The following is a 21,140-nucleotide window of genomic DNA, read 5'->3' as shown; positions in this document are numbered from 1 at the left end:
GCGGAGTGGTGTCCCGGGTTACCATCACGCATAGCGCAGGGACTATTTAGCCCATATTTTCTTCTACTTTGAAAGTTTAGTGGAGAGCAGCTAAGCTCATCTTTGAGAAATCTTATGTTCTTATGGTTGGCCACTGACAGCTAGATTAGCTCTTTGTATTGTTTTTCTTTTGAAATTTTGTCATTTGATAACACAATCCACTTTGCATTTGCTGAGGTCAGTGGGAGTCTGACCTCTGATTAAAGAGCTTTTTTTGCTCAGAGTCAAAAGACAAAAAGCACCTACAGTTTCACACGGGACTGTAGGAAAACATCAGATCACAGCACTGACAACAAAGACAGCAACTCTTAATTATGTAACCCACTCCCACATCAGCAGCTACAGGGCTCTGGTGCATGGTGGGGCTCAGACATGCTCAGAGGAGCTAGCCTGTGAATTGCAAGCCATGGCTCACCATCCAGTCCCTTAAAGGGAAAATACTATGACTTGTCCTACTGCAACAGTTGCAAAATGATGTTTTAATAAATAAACGTTACTGAGTTGTAGAAATTGTTTTGTACCACTTTCTTCAGAAAAATTAAGTGGGTACTTTTACCACCAAACATCCACATAATAAGATATTTTCAAACTTTACGAAGAACCTTATGCTACTGCTAATTAAGATGAGCAGTTTTAGGAGATTCTGAGAAAAAAATAACACCTTTACTCATAAAACGTGATGACCACACCTAATGTGTTAAAGAGAAAAGGGATTACATACAGTACTATAACACTTGATATACAGACTCATGGCTCTCCTCTGTTGTATTTTGTATAACCTATGAAGCTAAAAAAGCAGAGATAAAGAAATAACTCAAAGGTAGGACTCACATGATTTGTATTTCAATAAAGAAGAATTAAAATAGATAACAGTGCTCAGACAAACAAGAGAAACACTGTATTTCTTGTAATATTCCAGCTGTGACCTCCTTAGAACTTCATTTTATTGCAGATCCATTCTCTCCAATTAGCCCACACAATAACTGTTCAGATTCACTTGATTTCAATTTGTGAATTATCTCTTCAGCATTAAAATAATGCATTTTATGTGGCAGATGGGTATTGAAAAAAATTACATTCATAAATTACATGCTTCAGGATCAAAAAGTATTCCAGTGAGTTTGCAAATCACCAGTTTTGCAGCATCACCGGTCCCCTGCAGGCTTCTGCTGCGGCTGGGCAGATCCTGTCAGTGAAACAGGATTTCTACATCTTTCAGCTCTTTCCACTGTCACTGACTATTAAGCATTTTGAAAATCCTGTAACTATCTCTCCTTCTGCCCACTCTGCAGGAGGCTTGGAAGGAGGTTCTTAACTACCTCTATTTTTTTTTCTCTTCTGTTTTTCCTTTGTTTTTCTTTTTAAACAAAGGCTGCCGCTACCAGTTCTAATTTAGTTAGAAAACATCACACAAATGGTGCTTCCCATCCACCTCTAGCAGAGTACAATTTGTTTATTTTTCCATCAGTGTCTTTTCATCTTTGTGGTGATGAACAGACAACTTGCAAAAGATCAATCAAACATACCCGTATTGTTATTTTGATAGAATTTACCTAGAAATATACTCCAAATTTTCTGGAAAAAGAATGTATTTGAGGTGCAGATCACAAGGCAGAACCATAATTGGAACAGTGACATTTTTATGAAACCCAAGGAAGAAAGGTGTGCTGTTGATTCTCATAAATCTCACTGATTTCATCTGCAGAGCCCCCTCAACCCATAGGTCTCTTGATCCCCTTTGGATGCCCTCCTTTGGATTTTGGGCACAGCTATTCCAGAACAAACAACTCCAAGCACCCTGAGACAACTACGTGGTGGCAAGCTTCCAAACACATAGAGGATTTTTTAAAAGAACACAAATAGAGCCAGTTTCCATTGCCCTAAACATAGCACAGTCTTTCAATAAGGGCAAAGCAGATAGCAAATGAAATCAGGATCAGAACAATGATGTGTTAATGTTGTTATGTTCTTTGTATCAGTCTAAATTCTTTTAGGAGAAGAGAAAAGCCTTCCCATAAAGAGATACATTATTTTTATTTATTTATTTCTTTTCCAATCTATTGAACTGTGGGAGAAAAGAGAAAAATGGATGGCAAAAAATGGATTTGAAGAACATTATGACATTCCTGACATAAGCCATCAAATACATGAGAATCTCTACCTTTTACTAGAGAACCGCGTTCTCAGAAAGCCTGAACAGTTGTCCTTAACCTTCTCCTTATCAGAAGAAAAAGCAAAGTGACCTCATTGAAAATTTCTTTCCATACACAGTTTTCATCTGCATCCTCCTAAACTCATCTCTCAACTGCAAAGAAACAAAGAAACTGAAGAACTGCTTAAATGACTGGGTGAAAAACAATATGCAACCACTTCATCTATACAACACGCAAACAGTGTGTTCATCACACGATAAAGTCCTTTGTTTCTATGAACACACAGAATTTCTTGGTGACAGAAGCAGTGTATTGCCAAAACTGTGATGGCACTGACAGCATTGTGTGGGGCACAAATGCTTTTCCTATGAGAGACCTTGACAGTGCTGCTCAGGAGCCTACAGCTCTGAGTACCATGAGAAACAGCTTGCTGCTTTTCTGTGTAGCAAAAATATTCATGGCTACCAGCTGCTGCTTCAGCACTTGCCAAAGATATCAGCTTCACTGTTTAGGCAAGATGCTGGAAGTGCCACAGTAAACTGTTCAATTGCCTTTCCGAGCTGATTGTGACTGAATACATAAAAACATAACTGTGTTTAAACAAGTCAGTTTTATTGCAGAATCCTTGGCCTGGTTACACATCTTTTATTTCTCCTGCATTTAGCACAACAGATAAGGTTACACTTTAGGAAGTTCACTGTCTAAAATATTAATGTGGCTTGATAACAGGATTGAGCTGAACATTAATTGTTCAAGATGTGCTCATCCACTCATAGTAAACACTAAAAGCTGATTTTAAGTAGGTATTTGTAATGCCAAGAAAGAAGCATGGACAATTTCTCTTCAGCAATGGTGTTTCCTTTGTGAATGGGAGTGAGCCATCTCCCCCCGTGGACAGGCTGGACCCTGCTCCTACCTAGTTCCATGTGTGGAACAATAAACCCTTCCACTTTTCTGAACCATTCTCATCACTGATGTACTCATAGTCCCCTAGGGGCTCTGGTACCCCTGAACACAGATCCACACAGTTGTTGTGGTCTTTGATTTTACATGTAGGTGCTTGGTTCAAAGAAGAATTCAAGAAGCCAAATAACATATGACAAAATCAATTAGGAAGCTACAGAAACATGCTGGTGTGTCCATATCTAACTATCCGAAACACAGATCTTAACTTTTTTACTGGTTATTCTACCTTGCACATTCATGATGAGAAAAAAATTACACTCACCTGCATCTGTGTTCAAAGGCAACTCTGCACATACAACTGTGACTCCATGACACAGATAGGAAGCACCACGCACTTCTGATGGGGTAGAGAGAAATGGGCCCTTGTGGTCCATGTCCATCTGCAGTTCTATTTGAGGTTCAGAATCATTTGTCCTACAAATAACCAAGAAAAGAGTAGCAAATGAGAAAGAAATAACATGTCACAACAAACAAGAAGAGACAAGATTCTGTCCTCAAAGTTCAGATTAGAATCCAACTTTGCTCAAAGTTAAGTGACATTCAGCTCTAGAGTATACTTCAAGGACAAATCTGGGAAAGAGAGAGAATAAAAGATTCCATTCTGTGTGTCCACTGCATGGAAAATCTCTTCAACACACAATGTGAAATGCTTTATATTTTAGAAATCTATCGACCAGGCTTAGTGAGCATTGAAGTTAACAGAAAGCCTCCCACAGGTTTTACTGGGCTTTGGTTTAGGTGATGTGTTTTAATTCCTTTTTTTTTTTTTTTTTTTTTTTTTTTTTTCTTATGATAGTAAATTATAGAAGTTCTCCTTGCTCTGTTCCTCTCTACGCTGCAGGCAGCATGCACAGAAGCATTTCTCCATCTTCCTTGGCGTTTGTGTTTGATGGGGGCTCCATTAAACCCTCCTGGTTATTCCTGCTCAGAAGGATTTAATGAATTATAGAATCACCAAGGTTGGAAATGATCTATCTTTATTCCTGGTAGCACTTAGAAATAGCATTGATGTAAAGAATTTATGCCAAATTGGTTTTATGTTTTGTGTGAGGATGTAGGAGCAATAACAATAATAATCAGACAGCAGAGCTTATTTAAACACAAAGGCAGATAGGTAATGCTACTCATAGTCAAAAGAAGTGAAAATATAATACTGAATCATCATTCTCTCTCATATTATCATTTTCACAGTTAAAATTCAGACACAAAAAAGCCTTTTGTTTCTGAATTTATCATAATAGAAATTATAAAGATGTATTTTTATCTTAAGTTTTAGTGAATACCAGAACAAATAAATACCAGCAGTGTGCAACAGTCCAGCTCCAACCTTTCCAAACTTCTTTATAATACCCTAGGGGCTAGGACTTCTAAATGTATGTAATCAAACATTTTAAAGGCCAAAACCCAAAGCTCTGGTGATTAAATACCCCCTTTGTCCCTAGGAGAAGCATTCAACATATGCTTCCTCCGTGGCATTATAGATTAATTTTATTTCATCACATCCATAGCATGTTTTATTACTTCTAAGCAGCATTCCCTAATGTATACAATTGCCAGACAGAGTCTCTGAAAATGAGAACTGATATTTGGTGGGAAGAGATGTCAGAAAGACCATTTACTGTTTTAAAGTGCAGTAGATGGATGACCAGTGAACTCATCCATTCCAAGGCAATTTTCTTCCTTTACTACTGAAAGGTTTCATCCCCTTGGATAAGTTGTTCACTAAAAGAAATGGAGGTACTTCTTCATGATGATGCATTAGAAGAGCGTGTGGTTTTTTTCCTTCCCCCACCCCCCCCTTTTTTTTTTCTTTAAATATTTGGGTATTAATGGTTTTCTAAATCAAAGAAAATCAAAGCTCTTTGCTCTGTCATGGTTTCTGGGAGGAGGCAGAAGCAATTCATTTGTTTTCTTGCTGTCAAAAACTTTAGTATGATTAAAACATAAAAACAAGCTTAGAGCAGTCCTAGAAAGCATGTCCAGTCTCATCAGCATTAGAAACATTGTTCATTGTAGCTCTTTCCAATCAGGCTTTCAGTGGTCTTTTGTCAGCATCATGGGACATGCTACTATTTCTACTCCATGCTTCGACCATTTTCAAAACCCTCCTGCCAAGTCTCTGTTGCTTTAAATTCATCCCTACCCAACTGCTCAACCAAATGCTATCTACTCTCTCCTGCTCCATCTCATCTGCCACTGTATCCGCACTTTTTCCTCCTCTTTAGGGCTGTTGCCACAGCTGTTCATACAGCCAAGGAGAAGCATCACTGAATTTTGCAAAAGAATGTGCAGCCCCTTGGTTTGTGAAGAGACCCTCCACATTATTTCCTTTCCACCACCTCCACTCTAGGCTTTCTAAGTGGGAGAGGGGATCTGGGCAAGCATGCGGGCAGAAACTTGAGCAAAGCAGCCCTTTCATGTAAATAAAACTTCCAGATTCTTGTTTATACACTGTAGATGCCAGTATAACTATATAAAGCAACTATAAATTGCTTTATGATAAAGCAACTGTTGGATAGAATTTAGAGAAATTTTGAACAATGCTTTAGAAAACAGAAGCTAATTAACCCTGCAGTGCATGTAGCTGCTGTCTCAGTATTAAAGCATTATTCACACAACATGGCAGCAGGAAGTAATACATATATATATATATATTTAAAAAATAACATATCAAGTGTTCCCACAAATCTAGATTATTAGGCTACCTAGTTAGCAGCACGGCTTATATCCCCTAAAAGTCTGAGCATCTGCTAGTTACTTGTGTATTTATTCACACTCTACCACAGTGAGGCAGTAGTAAGTTGCAGTAACTGCGCTATTTACAGCACAAATGATGCTGAAGTGCTAATTAGTGCTAATTTGACTTGGCCCATTTTGGACCTCTGACAATAACAGCTCTTCAAAAGCAAGCAGACCTGGCACGTCTAAGGAAAAATTCTACCTCTCTATTTCTCCATCTATTACAATATTTTTAATGCAAGATGCAAAGAAATCTGAAACACCTGTCTTCCTAAAGTGTTAGCCAAGGACAGCTGCTACTGCAGACTTACTTCTAAAAGAAAACTTTACATGCATTTGTCTTAACTAGGATTATTAGAAGTGTTAGAGAAGGAAGAAGCTAGGGACAAATGATGTCACTAAATATTGGTTCACCTGCTAAGTTACACACTCATCTGAAAATTAATTAAAAAAGAAAAACAATACAAAAACAACAACAACAAAACCACCACTCAATCCCCCACCCCAGAACAAAACACCTCTTTTTTTTTTTTTTTTTTCTTTAAGATAAGCAGAAGCTGTTTCCCAAAGAGAGAGTCAGCAACAGGAGAAGCCCGTTTCTCAGCTTCCATTGTCTGCCTTTGAGGTACTGATAACTGCAGGTAACTTTACTTTCCCCCATTTTCACTAGATGAATCAGGCAAGTGAAGAAAAGCAGCTTAGAGATTCAGTAGGTTCATCCTTTGAGAAATGCGATGTAGTAAACTTTCTTTATCAGAAATATTTTTCTAGTAGGACAAGCTATATAATTAGTTTCCTTATAGAACAGAACGTTGAAGCTACACTTTGCCTCCAAATACATGTCATTTAACCCATAAGGCAGTCAGTGAAAAACTCTGAACAAATAAAAACAAAACAAAACAAACAAACAAACAAAGCTGACACACTTTTCTGGCTAGTAAAGTTTTTGTGTGTTAACAGAAGGTTTGATTCTCACTGCCTTTGATAACTGACAGCCAAAGCAAAGCACTGCTCAGAGAACGACAGTGTTGCAGAATGTGTCCAGTGGAACCATTACTCAAAAGAGGAGAGGAACTGCTTCAAGCAGTCTCTCAGATAAATGGAATACTGGGTAAAGACTGATGGATGTTTTCTATAAATCATACTCTAATAATAATAATAAAATATTCAAATGCTTAATTTAAATACTTAATGCTTAATTTAAAAATCCCATTTCAGGTTTATCAGTTGCATTTGTGCTTTGTGTCTACGTATAACATAAGGAATAAGAAAGATATTATATATTTCTGGTAACTACTCAGCTGAAGAAATAACTGCTACTAAAAAAATGAGCAGGTCCAGCACCTTTATGGGAGAGAAATAAAAAAGGAAAGATCAGAAGAAGATGCCTGCCAACTTCTGACATTAAAAGCAGGAAAAATAATGTGGATTAAAAGCCTGCAGATCCTAAAGCTGGGAAGATAAATATACAGTAAATCAAAGCAGAAGTACTTAAAAAGAATATGAAACAAAATTAAGAACTACATAAGGCTGATACTTTGCTGTCAGTGACACAAAAATACTGCTAAGTTATTTCCATGGATATATTTAATGGGAAGCAAAGTTTCAATTTTAAGTTTGCAGACGTGAAGATTCAGATACAGCAGACATGACTGGTCACAAGCATCTGAGAGCAACAGAAAGGCAATATTGTTTAGAAAACTTTCATGAAATGCCCTGATATTGCCTACTTTTAATATTTCTAATGGTATACTGGTGTTAGAAGTCTTCTTATGCAAAGTAACATTGCAGTACTTCTGAAAGTCCCCATTTAGCACCAAAAGAAAAAGGGTGATCTTAATTGGCAAAGTTCCTGTTGAGACTGTTAGTAACACAGGGGCACTGCAACCCTCTCAGCAGCAGGGGGCTCTTGGAAGTGAGAAATTTGTTCACTGACTTCCCAGGAAAAACATTGTAAAGGTGCTCACTACACAGATTGTTAAGGGTGTTTGTCCCTGCACTGCAACCAAAGCACTCTCAGATCAGAGCAGGACCGCATGCACTGGATCAGAGTTTCTGATCATCATAAAAAATCATTCACTATGCACTACTTCAGTGAGCAGAGCCATTCTGTGTGCATCTGGGCTCATACATTTCTGTTTTAACCAGACAATTCAGAAAATTGCTACTTTTAATAGGGGCTAAAGTTTTCTTAAAGAACCTACATTTGCAACATAAAACAAGTTCACTGTGGAGCTATTTGTGCCAAGATACATTCTCAGTATCCTTTTTGCTTTTTCCCACCGGAGCTATTTGTTAGCCGGTAACATCTATTTCCAGCACTGCTGACACAAAACAGCACAGCTACTGCAGAAGTGTACAAACCACATACGCTGACAAAGCTGAATGCAGCGTGAGTTAGACAATTAGTTGTCAAAGATGATCAAGAACTACGGGCACCTTGATTCAGGCAAGTCAAATACTGCTTTAAAAATCTCCCAATTGAAAACCAACATTTAGAATAGGGTGATAAACAGACATCACTCTCATAGAAAAACTGTTAGACTTTGGGGATATTTTGTTAAAGGAATTTTAAAAGAGGCAATAAACATAATTAGGCATGAGAAACAGATTTTTTTTTAAGTAGAAGCAGACCAGAAACTCAGGTCCATAATGCACAGCAATCTATTTACATCTGTGACTAACAATTTTCATGCACGTGGGTTTTTTTGTTTTGTTTTCTGTTTTATTTTGTTATTCAAACTATAATTATGGTTGTGATGCACTTAGGGTGAAATTTAACCCTGAGGATAACAGTTCAAGTATGATCTAGGAAAATCCTAGTTTGTTGAGGTGTTTCATGTTCCATCTCTTAGTGGATGCATTCCGCTACAGTCAAGCATCAGCCTTTGGTCACAGAGCTCCATATTGGTTAGCCCTGAAAACTGGGTACTTTTAATACAGAAGAAATGGCATTTCTAGAGTTAAACCCTGGCATTGTTTCAGACAGGAATTATTTATTTTCTTTAAAAGTCTTTGAATTCCTATTAAGTGCAAGTGTTATTTTGTTTTGTTTCTGCAGAATATTAAATAGACACAAGGATGTGTTTCACCCCTGTTGCAACTGTAAACCTATGGCAGAAATTGTTTTCCATGGACATGTTCAAGGAGAATTTCGCTTAAGTATTAAAGAATTGGTTCTTAATAGGTCCACAACAGAATTAGCCGAATAAAGATTTCTGATGCAAAACATTCTCTCAAAATTTTGAGTAATAGGCTCATGCACCACCAAGGTTCCCCATAACACAACAGAGTTACTCTGCATTCCAGCAGCAAGACACCAGCAGCACATGCTAGGGGCTAAGCACACTTACTTACACTGGGGAAAAAAAGATCTTAACAGAATAAAAATATTGTTAAATAATTTTAAGCTAAACATCTTGTGCTTGGATTTTTAAAGAGCTAAGAGTCTGCATCAGATGGGGGATAATCCATCATGATACAATTAAAGTGCAGCTTGAAGATGACCTGCCTCTGCATCTCACCCACCAGAGCAACTTTTATTTTAAGCTGTCCCCTCTGTTTGCTTCTCAAATGCTTTTGAAGAAGGAAAGCCAAAAGTTCTTGACAGTGCTATTAAGCAAGAATCATGTGCTTTCTGCTCTTTTCCTCATACTAGTAGCCTATCTCATCTCTGAAATATATGTTCACACAGAGACTGTTTTGGTGCTTTCCAAGCCAAGAAGAGCTTGCACCACGGGTGCAGACAGTACTGACACCAGGTAGAAAGCTGTAGTTAAAGTCCTGAGTTTTCCTGCTCTGACTCTCATTCCTATGTCTTTCTGGGCAGATGTCTCATACACTGTCCACTTCCTTCCTTCTTTCCTAGTTTGCTTACTTATATTAGCAGATCCATGAATCAGAAATGTTTTCTCTAACACCACTGTGGTCTCCTTTATCTAGAACCTGAAGATCACCTCAGATACACAGTGACATGGAAGAGCAGAGACTATAATGGAAGCTACTGATTGAACAAAAAACAAAATGCCAGAAATTGTAAATGCAGTCAGTTAATGAAGAAAACTCCTCCCAAAGGACAGTCACTTATAGAGGAATTTATAAAATATCTTTCATGTCATTAGAAATGCTCTCATTCAGATAACTTTGGAGGAGTGGAATAGAAGACCTCCAGAATCCCCTTAACAATTTAACTATGCTGTGATTCTGTAGCTGTCATAATATCATACACCCTTGTTAAGCTTAAAAGGATAATTTCCCAGTCAGTTCAGAGAATTTTCTTTTAGCTCCATGTGTAATTCTTTAAATAATTACACATGCAATAAATTAATGAAAAATCAAAGAAACTGCCTGCTCTTAGCCTACCAGCTTAATTTGGCATGCTCTGCTGCACGCTTCTAAATGCTCAGTCTTTCAGGCCCTGCTTAAACCAACAGCCTCCTCACTGTGCAAATAGTCTTTATATAAAAAAATAGCAAATTAAATTTGGCACTTAGTGAGGTGTGAAATTCGTATGCTGTTTTGTTAAAAAAAAAAAAAGAAAAAAAGGAGAAAAAAAAGAGAAAGAGAGAGAGTTTGGGATCTACCACTGTCTTGCCTCCAGGAACATGTTTCTGTTTGGAAAGTGAAACTCATCAACAATCATCAAGTTAGGTGGGAAACAAACACTGTTATAAATCCCTCCTGCTCTTTGTAGAAGCCATAACAAGATTTTTAAATCATTATTTTAAAATTCTCTCATTATGTGGCTTGTACTGATTAAGCTGAGCTGTTTCTGCTTGTCCAGTTCCTTGATAGAGTCAGTTTTCTCAGGTGCTTCAGCTGACTTTCCCTTTTTATGGAGAAACACAGAAGGAAAGGGGTAGAAGTCTCATTCATGACATGGTAACACAATTTAACTTGCAAATATAACTGTGCAGAGCCTGTTTTGCTTAAAATAAAAGATTAAAGTGCAGTATAAAAACTGAAATGACTAAAGCTTATTCGTCATAAACTCTAACAGAAATATTTAATATCATGAACATTTAAACACCTGCATACATGAAGCAGGACCACTTTCAGGACAGAAGTTTTTAGAGTGTTCTGAGCTGCATTGATTAACATTTCAAATCTATGTGAATCTCCCTAGAGCCAATGGAATCAGCTCTCTGTACAACATTTTCTACTTACAGGAGATAAGGATCTGAGGATCAGACGTTGGTTTGGCATGTCCATTTCTGAAGGAGCTTAACAGTGCAGTATCACTTAAATAATGAAGCACCCATCTGGATTGCTCAGGTTGGCTAAGTTTGTGCAAGGTCAGTTCAGCCTCTAAGCTTCTGCACACTGAAAATTAAAGAAGTTTACAGGGCAACAAGCAGAACCAACTGATGTATCTTGATGACTGTTTTGCATGTACAAAGTTGTTCTTTTAAAATCTTTTTCTATTGCGTAAATATAGAAGGGAGCACAGTTTTTCTTGTCCTCAGACATGTTTTCTGAAACAGTTCATTATTTAATGCACATCTAATCTAAAATATATATTTTTAAGAAAGGTAGGCACATTATAATACAGTGCAAAGTAAATTTATATGCATCATTTCACAGATATACCCCACTACTGTGCTTTGCAAATTGTTGGTTAGTCTTAACAAAGGGAGAACAATCCCATACAAAGCTGGCAAAAATAGTTAAGGATTAGGTTCGGAAAATACATTTAGTTAGTACTTTCAGTAATTTTTACAGAATGGCAATGGCTGTTCAGTACAAACTCTGGTATACATTAATTTTTATACCTACCTTTTCAGAAAATGTGACAACCTTGACGGGAAGAAATTCAAGCTGAAATCTTATATATTATAATTAAATAACAGACATTTTTACAAACTCAGACTAACACAGAAATGAGACAAACATACTGAACAACCTTTTTTATCACTCAGCAAATGACACTGCTGGTCTACAGTTTGAAAACAGGAACAATACCTTTTGTCATTTTAACAATTATACAAAAATACCCTTTCCTCTCAGCTATCCACATCCCAGCTCAGAGCTTTAACTGCACTAATCTTTGCCTCTGAGTCTTTGGTGCTTAAAAAAGGCATTCAGACACACTTTTTGCAGTTTAGCTTATTCTCTGTTATCTGAACATTTCAACTTCAACACCGTTTTGTTGCTGCTTTAGTGGTTTTTTAGTGCAAGCATTGATTTTCCATTAATACTTCTGACAGAGTATGAACCAGCTGTTATGTTTCATGAAGTGATACAAAAAGGAGTGATCACCCTCAGATGGATGCACACACAAACACTGAACTACCAGCAGGAGTACCGCTCTCTCTCTCCCCCATTCATTTCACCTGTTAATTTGTTCCATTTTGAAGGGACAATGTTAAGTAGCTACCCAAGGGAAGGGGTCAGAAAACACAATCACAAGTTGGTTGTACTTAGGTTCCACCTCTGATGGTCTTTAATTGCCGTGTCTGCAGATATCAGAGCTTAATGGCTGAGCTCTTCTGAATGGTGCTGACTCTTTCCACAGAGTGCTCTTAGTCACCACAAATCATGCTCTCTAGCCTTGCTGTTTCTTGGTGTCCATTTTCTAGGATTTTGTCCTGGAGTGACTGAATATTCAGAGGAAAATCCTAACAGATACACAAGCGTACAGAGTAACTGGTACAGTGTACGAATAAGTGTACAGTGTACAGGTATGTTGTCATGGTTTTCTATAACTATTCCATACTGTGACATCATGCAACAAACTGATGGAACTGGGAGAGCTGCTAAGGGAGAACCATAAGGTACTATAGTTCCCAGAATGCTCCAGTCTTTCCTAAGTGGTTTCCAGGAATCATGGAATGGCCTGGGTTGAAAAGGATGACAACTATCATACAGTTTCAACCCCCCTGCTATGTTCAGGGTGCTGCCCAGAGCCACATCCAGTCTGGCCTTGAATGCTTCCAGGGATGGGGCATCCACAACATCCTTGGGAAACCCATTCCAGTGTGTCACCACCCTCCGTGTGAAAAACTTCCTCCTAATATCCAACTTAAACCTCCCGTCTCAGTTTAAAACCATTCCCCCTTGTCCTATCACTACCCACCATCGTAAACTGCCATTTCCCCTCCTTTTTATGAACTAGTAATTTAAGAAACAAGCATATCTGATATGATAGTACCATTCCCCTACAGAGATGAACACCCCACAACTCAAACATCATTTTCTGAATCACTATTTGAAAGTGTCTCATTGCTGTGTGCATGGTTGTTTATCACAGAGTATGTACGGAAAACTATTCAAGGTGCTTGTTTTTTTTCCTGTGGGGCTCAAGAACATCCTATGTGCCTTACCACCAAATAGATGTTACTTATTCAACATGTTACCATGGAGAGGAGCCACTTCACGCTTTGCTCACGTTGCACATCTTCACTTGTTTTTCTACCTTGAAAGCAAGGACACTGTATTCTTCTATACGTGAAAAGCATGAGGCACATGCACTTCAGCAACACTTCTGCTGCACTGTTCAGAGCAGCAAGCATCTACTGTCAGATCAGTTTGTACTAACATTTTCATTCCTTCTTGCTTTTACCTTGGTCAGTCACTGAATAAAACTGTTATTCTACTTTCTCAACAAACAGCCTCTATTGGCAAGTATTTTGACTTATGTATTTCCCCACAGCAAAGCAATAAAAAACAGCTAGAAAAATCACAGGAATAGAATGGTACCCCTTTTGAAAAGAGGTGACATGACATAGATTCAGGCATTTGCACAATGGTCCAGCAGCAGTCCCACTTCTGAGCACTGAAAGCCACTCTGTGATGGCTTTGCAGCCCTGGGGTCTCCCCTCTTCCCAGAGGTAAATGGGGACTAAAAATCTCAGGAGGGACAAGATCAATGGGTAAATATTCAGAATTTCTATTCTAGCTGCTAGAATTCAAACTAATAATGGCAGTCAGAGCACCCAGAAGTACAAGAACACATGTGCCCCAGGATCAGCTATGTAATGTCAATTTCCTAACACAGTTCCCCCTCACAGGACTGTAGGAATGACCGTATTTACTTAGCTTATCTTGCTTGAAAGAGCAACTTCATTGTAGAGATGAATACCCTACAAATCTAACTAGTTTGTGGACCTTGCACAGGTTTTTTCATAGAACAACCAGTGACCTAAAACTGAAAATCAAGGGTTTTTATATATTCCTTACCTTTTAAGGTTTCTGGACAGTGACCAACAACTCTACTAGGGCTGCCTTATGCACATGAAAATCCCTGGGACAAGGTCCCAGATCTGCTGAGTTACATGCTGGCAGCCACAAATAACACCCAGAGCAGAACAAACTCCTCTTGCCTGTAGTGGCAGCAGAAAACTGCCATAGTGCCACATGGATCCAGACATTATCCTTGCTTCCAGCAGACACCAAAGATATAAACCTCTTCTCGCCACCTTTATCTTCTGTTCTTTTCTAGGCAGCTCATTACTCATTTGTTTTGCTGAGGACTGGAAGTGGAAGTGGAACAAGACTGGAGAGAGGGCAGAATGAGCAGAGGGTGGTTATTAGGGTGATGAGGGGACAAAGACCTGTCTCAACAGGAAAGCTTGCTGAGCAGCTGCTGCTGCCATCACAGAGATGCTGCCCAGTCCTGTTGTTCCATCTACTTCCTGAAAAAGAAAAGGTGGTTATTGACGCTTCCAAAAGCTCTGCTTAGGGAAGAGCTAATGCCACAGTGAAATACAGCATGTGCAGAGCAAATAGCTGTGGCAGTGGAGACAAAGGAGGTAACAATCTCTTTTTCCTTTTCCTCTTCCCCCCTCCCAATCCCCACCACTGAAGCATACCTAATAGTAAGAGGGAAAAACTATATCAATGAAATAAGCTGGTCTGGTGTCAGGTATGATAGCCTGCTCTAGCCAAGCATCTCTTGTGTATTGTCTATTGTTTAATTACTGTTAACCTAGGATGTGAGAAGCAAAGAGAGCCAGGTTCAGTACCCTGCACTTGCAGCCAATGCAAGAGTCAGGAACAGCACCCAGACATCCTGACAGCTAAGCATGCAAAAAGCATCTGATTTGGCAAACATGTCCACACTGGAACAATTATCTTTGTCAATCTCAAAAATAATTTTAAAATGCTCTCTTCAATAGCATCATTGAATTGAAACAGTAGTATTTCCTTTAAAAATTCACATTCTCCTTTCTATCTCTGATTTTCTGGATTGCACCCACACTATGGAGCAGAACTGTGCTTCATGCAATCATCCAGAGATTTACCAGAAATTTTCTTACTGATTTGGTAGAAAATGCCTCAGCAACTGCTTTTTGCACCACATTTTGCATATAGCTGGTTTTGATATGAACGCTGTCTATGGAATAAAGAAAAGCAATTTGCCATTGTTCAACTTGTCACACCACAGGATCTCATGGTGTTAGGTGCTGTACATAAGTTCAGGTAAAAAGACCATTTCTGCGCAAAATAAAGAATGTTTTAGTAGAAGCTTAAAAACAATAAAAAATACTGGAGAAAGTGAGTAAAAAGATAACATTGAAATGAATAGGTGTTTTACTGCAAGAATGATTCTATAGTTCTCTGGTAAAGAAAAAAAAGATCAGCTCTTGTGAAAATCCGGAACTTTCCAGGCTGTTATTTACATACATGTTATTTATGTCAGGTAACTTCTCTGCCCCATCATTTACTCATTGGCAAAATGGAAATGTTTCTTAAGATAACTCTCTCGTGAAATATGATTAAATGAACCTAGTGCTTCACAATCATTTGTTTGATAGTACGGTTGCAGAATACTATTGCTGTGTGGTATTTACATCTGTTAAAGTATTGACTAAGCTCATCTTTCCTGTTTTTACAGTTCTAACTAAGCAGTGCTTAATGAAATTTGCTAGACTAACTGCTCGTGTTGTCTCTGCTGGTAATGCAAAAGCAAACGACTGTAAGTACGGTACCCTGAAGGCAGACATTAGGAGTTTCTCTGTTGAATCCAGCAGAGAAGTTTCTTGCATCTCCGTTGAATGCCATCATGCTGTGATTAGTTAATCATTAAGTACATAGTGCTTTTAATTAACTGCCAACTCTGCTTGGGCATCTGTTCTGAAAATCACATCCGATCATGCTTTTCCCAGTCTGTGGCTATGGAGCTCTTCAATAATACAGTCGTTGCTCCATTCTCCAGCTCTTTCTGCTGCTGGATAGATTGAGTCCAAAGCATCCTACCTGAAATGAAATATAAATGATTTGCTTTTCCGAATGATTAAGATTAAATATCAAGTTAATAGGTAATAAATGCTAGTATAAAAAGCAGATGGGGCCAATTATCATTTTTTCTTCTGGATAAAAGAAGATTATTTTTATATTTCCTTCTCAGCACCAGAAGGGCTATTTCTAAACACCAGTCTTTAAATGTAGAAAATAAATCTTTTTGTTTTATAAGGGTGGAAGGGACTGACAACATATTCAAAAAAATTAGCAAAATATTTCATTTGTCTTGAAGTGAATGAAAGATAGATAGCACAAACTTTTCCTAGCAAAGAAAGTCCGAGACTTGGCTGTGATGCATTCAGCTCCTCAGCCCAGACATGAGGTACTGGATGCCTTCAACACTTTTGCCCTGCACCAGAACAGTCTGACCTGCAAAGTCAGTGACAGAGTGTGCACTTCGCAGTACAAAAAGTAGCTGTGCCATTACATGCCTAATTGATTATCACAAATAGCACTAGGATCACAAGCAATAGTCTCAGCTAGCACTCTCACAGACCACATGAGAGAAGCTTGGTCACAGTGCCAGTATGTATGTGTGTATATACATATATGAAAGTTCCTGGATGTCTGGCAGCACAACTAGAAACAGCCAGAAGAATGGCCATATGCTTCTCTTTCTACTGAACATTTGTTATACAAGGACATGCAAAAACCATACATTCGGTACAGGACCAGTGGTAACTTCCCTGCTACTGCTCCCAAACCAGCATCTGCCAGCTTATATTCTCCAGCTCCATCTGGTATTTATCATGTACAAATATGGGCTAGTAAAAAGGTAAAATTTGTAAAGTACCCTTTATTTCTATATAGAAATGTATGTCAAGGAAAAAACATTCTTTGTCAAGTACCAAGAGTGGAGAGGAACAAACCAGCATTAAGCTTTTAAACAGTAGTTCTTTAAGGAGTGGAGATCAGAAACTCATATGAATCTTACAATGTAAAATAAAACATTATAGTTAAACAACAGCCAGTCTACAGCAGATAGGCATGTAATGATTGCAGTTAATGTAACAGACACTCACTGCCAGATACACGTTTTACATAACTCTCTTTCAACAAGGTCAAAGTAATTCTCTTGTTTTCTTTAAAAATTCCACAGTGGGTGTCAAGATGTGCCAACAGATTGAGAAGAGGTATTTCATAACGACATAAAAATACGAGTTTCTAATTGTTTCCATACTGAACCACAGCAAGGGCAACATTTTATATATGGGAGTTCAAGGTACTCCTTGGAACAGGCTGTTCTCTGATGACATCATAAGAGCACGGTCACTCGGGTAACAACTTGTTACCATGGTAACTACAATTTTTACAGATGCTGAATGCTATGAGGTTAAAACCACTATTTGGAGATTTGCTAGGTAAAAGTTTGCCAATATTAGATGTAAGAAGTAACAAAGAGTTCATTGCAGTTGCAAAGCATTGTGCAGTTCTTCATCTATTATTAGGAAGCTGAGAACAATTGGTTCTATCTTCCAGGCAAGGAGTTCCTGTAGTAATCAGACTTTCAGATATGTTCTTAAATGACAGAGCAGCTAGAAATAAACCTGAACATTAAGTTTGTGTTTCAGGGGTAGCTGGTAGAAAAGGACTGCTAGTCAATCTAAGAGTCCCTGAAAATATTGATGTTTGGGAATCTGTATGGCCTCTGTTCTGGGAGTATCAAAACTATAGGCTGTGAAGACAGTTTGTATTATCCAAAGACATCTTTAGAAAAGAAGCAGATTTTGGTTTTGTTTTTCCTTAACTAGAAAAAAATTATGATGTAATTCTACAAAGAAAACATTAGTTTTTGTGAGCAATTGCTATCTGCGCTCAGAGTACTGTCACATGAAACCAGTGAGTCTCAAAATCTTTTAAAACACGTTTCTGTCCCAGGACTTCATGCATTTTGCCAACTACAAGAAAATCTCAGAGTTTCTAGAATAACAAGTTTAAGATATCAACCAGCCCATTAGCCTGTCCTCTGTAAGACACTGAACAATTTGATAACGTAAATCATGGATTTCTCATCTGGCTTTCTCCCCAAACTATACAGAATACAGGCTGTATTTTTTCCCTGTTTTAGAAAGGGTCAAGCATAGGCTGGTCAGAATCCATGCTTAAACATGTACAAGCATTAGCGGAGCATTTTTTCATTTTGCACCAGCAAACATCAACTCAGATCCTTCAGAAACTGTACTGTCTGCCAAGCAGGGGAGCTTCTAGGGGTGGCTTGGCATCAAGAGGAAGAGCTGGAGGGGGAGAGAGGTGTACAGATTTACCTTCAGAGCACTTCTCCTTGACAAAACCTTAAGGTGAAGTACCTTAACTAAATCTGTAACAAAAGGTGAGTTTAAATGCTCACATTAAAAAAGCAAAACCCAAAGTACACTACTTAAAATGTATTTGGTGCCACGTTAAACTGTGTGGCCGTTACTAGCTATCCCAAATGAGGTTACAGCCAAATTGTAACACCTATTCCTGAAATGGTCTCAATAACAGGATACTGAGGTACAACAACAAGCTTCAAGAAATGCCCCTTTTCTGTATCTATATGAAGCCAACTACACCAGGGCAATAAAGACAACATGCTTTCCATGCAACCGCCTACTTCCCCCCTCCCTCCTCCCCATATATATTGTACCAGGCATTTCATACTGTTCAGGATATTTCCTTTTTAGTCCAGGATAAGATTAAGACCACCGCTGGTTTTCATTTCCACACATTATCCAGCAACCTCTGTTCCTATTGGCAGAAGAGCACCTTCTTCACGCAATTCTCCCCCATCATCAGTGAGAACAGAGATGTGGAAGAGGCCAATTACCTTTTGGAGAGAAGGAAATTACTTGCTTATAATTGAGTTCTCTGAGTATGGTGTCCGCTATTAGAGCCACACTCATCCTCCCACCTCCCCCTGAGAGCTGGGGTTTTATTCCTATTTAAGTTCTAATTATTATAATTAGTCTGAAAAGGATTTGGGAGTAAGGGGCTATGATATGCCATATAGACCCCTCAAGGCATCTTTTTTGTACTAACTCATTATGACCAGTTCTAAACTTTACCATTTAATCTAGTCATTCAGTACCCAAGGTCACAACAGCTGAGACCCCCTGAGCATCAATCCATAGAGACTACCATCTTCAGAGAACTACAATTAAAAGGTAAATAATTCCCCTGCTGCCTTCTCTGTGAGGCAATGCTATAAGTCAGAGAACGGAATCCAACCTCAGCCTAATTACTACTCCAGTAATTTATGGAGTTGCAATGAAAAAGTTGGCAAACATTTTTTCATTAATCAAAACAGAAATGCTAAGCCAATGACAGTTCATTTCAGACTGGAATGGCAAGAGCCGGCCTTACAAGACTCAAGTTAAAAACTTTATCTGCATTGCCCAAAGTCCAAGGAGTTCTGAAGAGCTATATTTCAAGGAAGTCAAAGCATCAATACAACATGGAAACAGTATCCTTCATCATATTAAAGATGCAATCCTTTGTTTATTCCATCACAAAACTGCTGCTGAATCAATGCAGCACAAGGTTTAAATTCTTTGTATCAGGCTGTGCATAGAAGGGTTCTAATGACTCAAAGCTGGCACTCTTCTGAATCAAAATATTAGCAAGTTCAGGTTCTTGAAAATATCATCACCCATATTGAAACAATCCAAGAAATGCAACAGATGCTGGTATTTTTCTGAATGACAGCAGCCTCCAGGCCTGAAAACTGTAAAGTAAAGCTCTGAAATTCACAGAAAAAGAGCATAAAATGGTATTAAATAATTTGTTACAGTGCCAGCAGCTGGATTCCAGTGAACAGTGTTAGTATGCAGTAAAGGTGGCAGATTCAAAGACTTCTGTTGCTGAATTTTGGAAAGATGAATGAATTCTATCTGCAAATCAGAAAAATGCATCTATATCTCTACCAACAAAATATATTGTGCAATAATGTAATACTTCATAATTACACAATACATGTCATTAATCACAAGTACAAAACTCAGTGGCTATATTGAATTTTCAGTGAAAAGGCAGCTCTTTGACTCAGAATTTAGTAGTGGTAATACTGTACACTAATCTCTATATTAATAAATTCAAGCTCACTTATAAATGAAAATAAGTTGAAAAACAGTTTCCTGGATTCTTTTTTAATGAGCAAATCACAACATAGTGCATGCTATTATAAATATATTATAATGCAGTGTGTCAAATTTCCATAGTTGTTTGGCAGTATGTATTAATGTCGCCTGACAGTTCCAAGTCTTTGGCTTCAAGTGAGTGCATCTGCAGGAGGGCTGTATTTGTTCTCATTTTCCATAAGAACTGTATGTGCCAATTCTTCAGGCTGGAAGCAACCTGCATCCTTGCCCTGGGAGCACAGATGTAGCAGCTTCAACACCATCCCTAGTCGTACCATATCCTCCTAACCAGTAAATGCAATTAAGAACAATAGGTGATCTTTGCTGTGAAGCAGGGTCCACAAAATGAATCCTCTTACTCCCAGTTGACATTAGTGTCACACTAGGGGCCAACATGAAGAAGTTTGCGCTGTTGCTGCCTGAGCTCTATGTTTGCAAGTGATAAGTAGTCCCCAGTTTCTAATTCTGCTGGGTCAGAAAGAGCCCTCTAATTGTCCTAAATTAAATCATCAGCTACTGTTACATTTGTAGCAAGGTACATGAAGCAATATTTCAGCTGCTTCTGCTTATTCCTCTTAAGAAAAGAAAATGCCATGTTGAGGGAGAGAAAGTCAAAGGACAAAGGCAAGAGAGTAGGTCATATACGGATAAATTAATCTGGACACATCCTTGTAGTTGTTCAGACAGCTGAGATCACATATAGGAATTGTGGCAAGACTAAAGGTTTTTCACCAGCCATCATGCTACTTACAGATTCTGAAAATCAGTTTTTACTGGTGGCCATTCAAATCTAACTACATTTTCAGAAGCATACAGACCTCTAGGGGCATCATTTAGAAGAGAAAGCTCTCTAGTTTCCACCTATTGACTGAGAAAGTTGTGTGTC

The 21,140-nt window shown here is 38.3% G+C and overlaps 2 long non-coding RNA genes across 3 annotated transcripts in view; both read right to left on the bottom strand.

Annotated features, from left to right (window-relative positions):
• LOC107319348 (uncharacterized) overlaps window positions 1-3,539 on the bottom strand; it is a 36,813-nt gene extending 33,274 nt beyond the window's left edge. For both annotated transcript variants that reach the window (XR_014947507.1, XR_014947508.1), the window contains exon 1: window positions 3,421-3,539. This is a non-coding gene — a long non-coding RNA (uncharacterized LOC107319348). The remainder of the gene's footprint in view (window positions 1-3,420) is intronic.
• Window positions 3,540-11,066: 7,527 nt separating this feature from the next.
• Window positions 11,067-21,140, bottom strand: part of LOC107319005 (uncharacterized) — a 31,136-nt gene continuing 21,062 nt past the window's right edge. Inside the window, exons 3-5 of the long non-coding RNA XR_001557603.3 lie at window positions 15,827-16,094; window positions 14,076-14,530; window positions 11,067-11,219 (exon numbers count right to left, since the gene is read on the bottom strand). This is a non-coding gene — a long non-coding RNA (uncharacterized LOC107319005). The remainder of the gene's footprint in view (window positions 11,220-14,075; window positions 14,531-15,826; window positions 16,095-21,140) is intronic.

Source organism: Coturnix japonica, chromosome 6 (genome assembly GCF_054131305.1).
Source record: "Coturnix japonica strain WE chromosome 6, WE-NBRP24, whole genome shotgun sequence".
Lineage (NCBI taxonomy): Eukaryota > Metazoa > Chordata > Aves > Galliformes > Phasianidae > Coturnix > Coturnix japonica.
The sequence above is the reverse complement of the archived record's forward strand: the minus strand, read 5'-3'. Positions and strand labels throughout refer to the sequence as shown.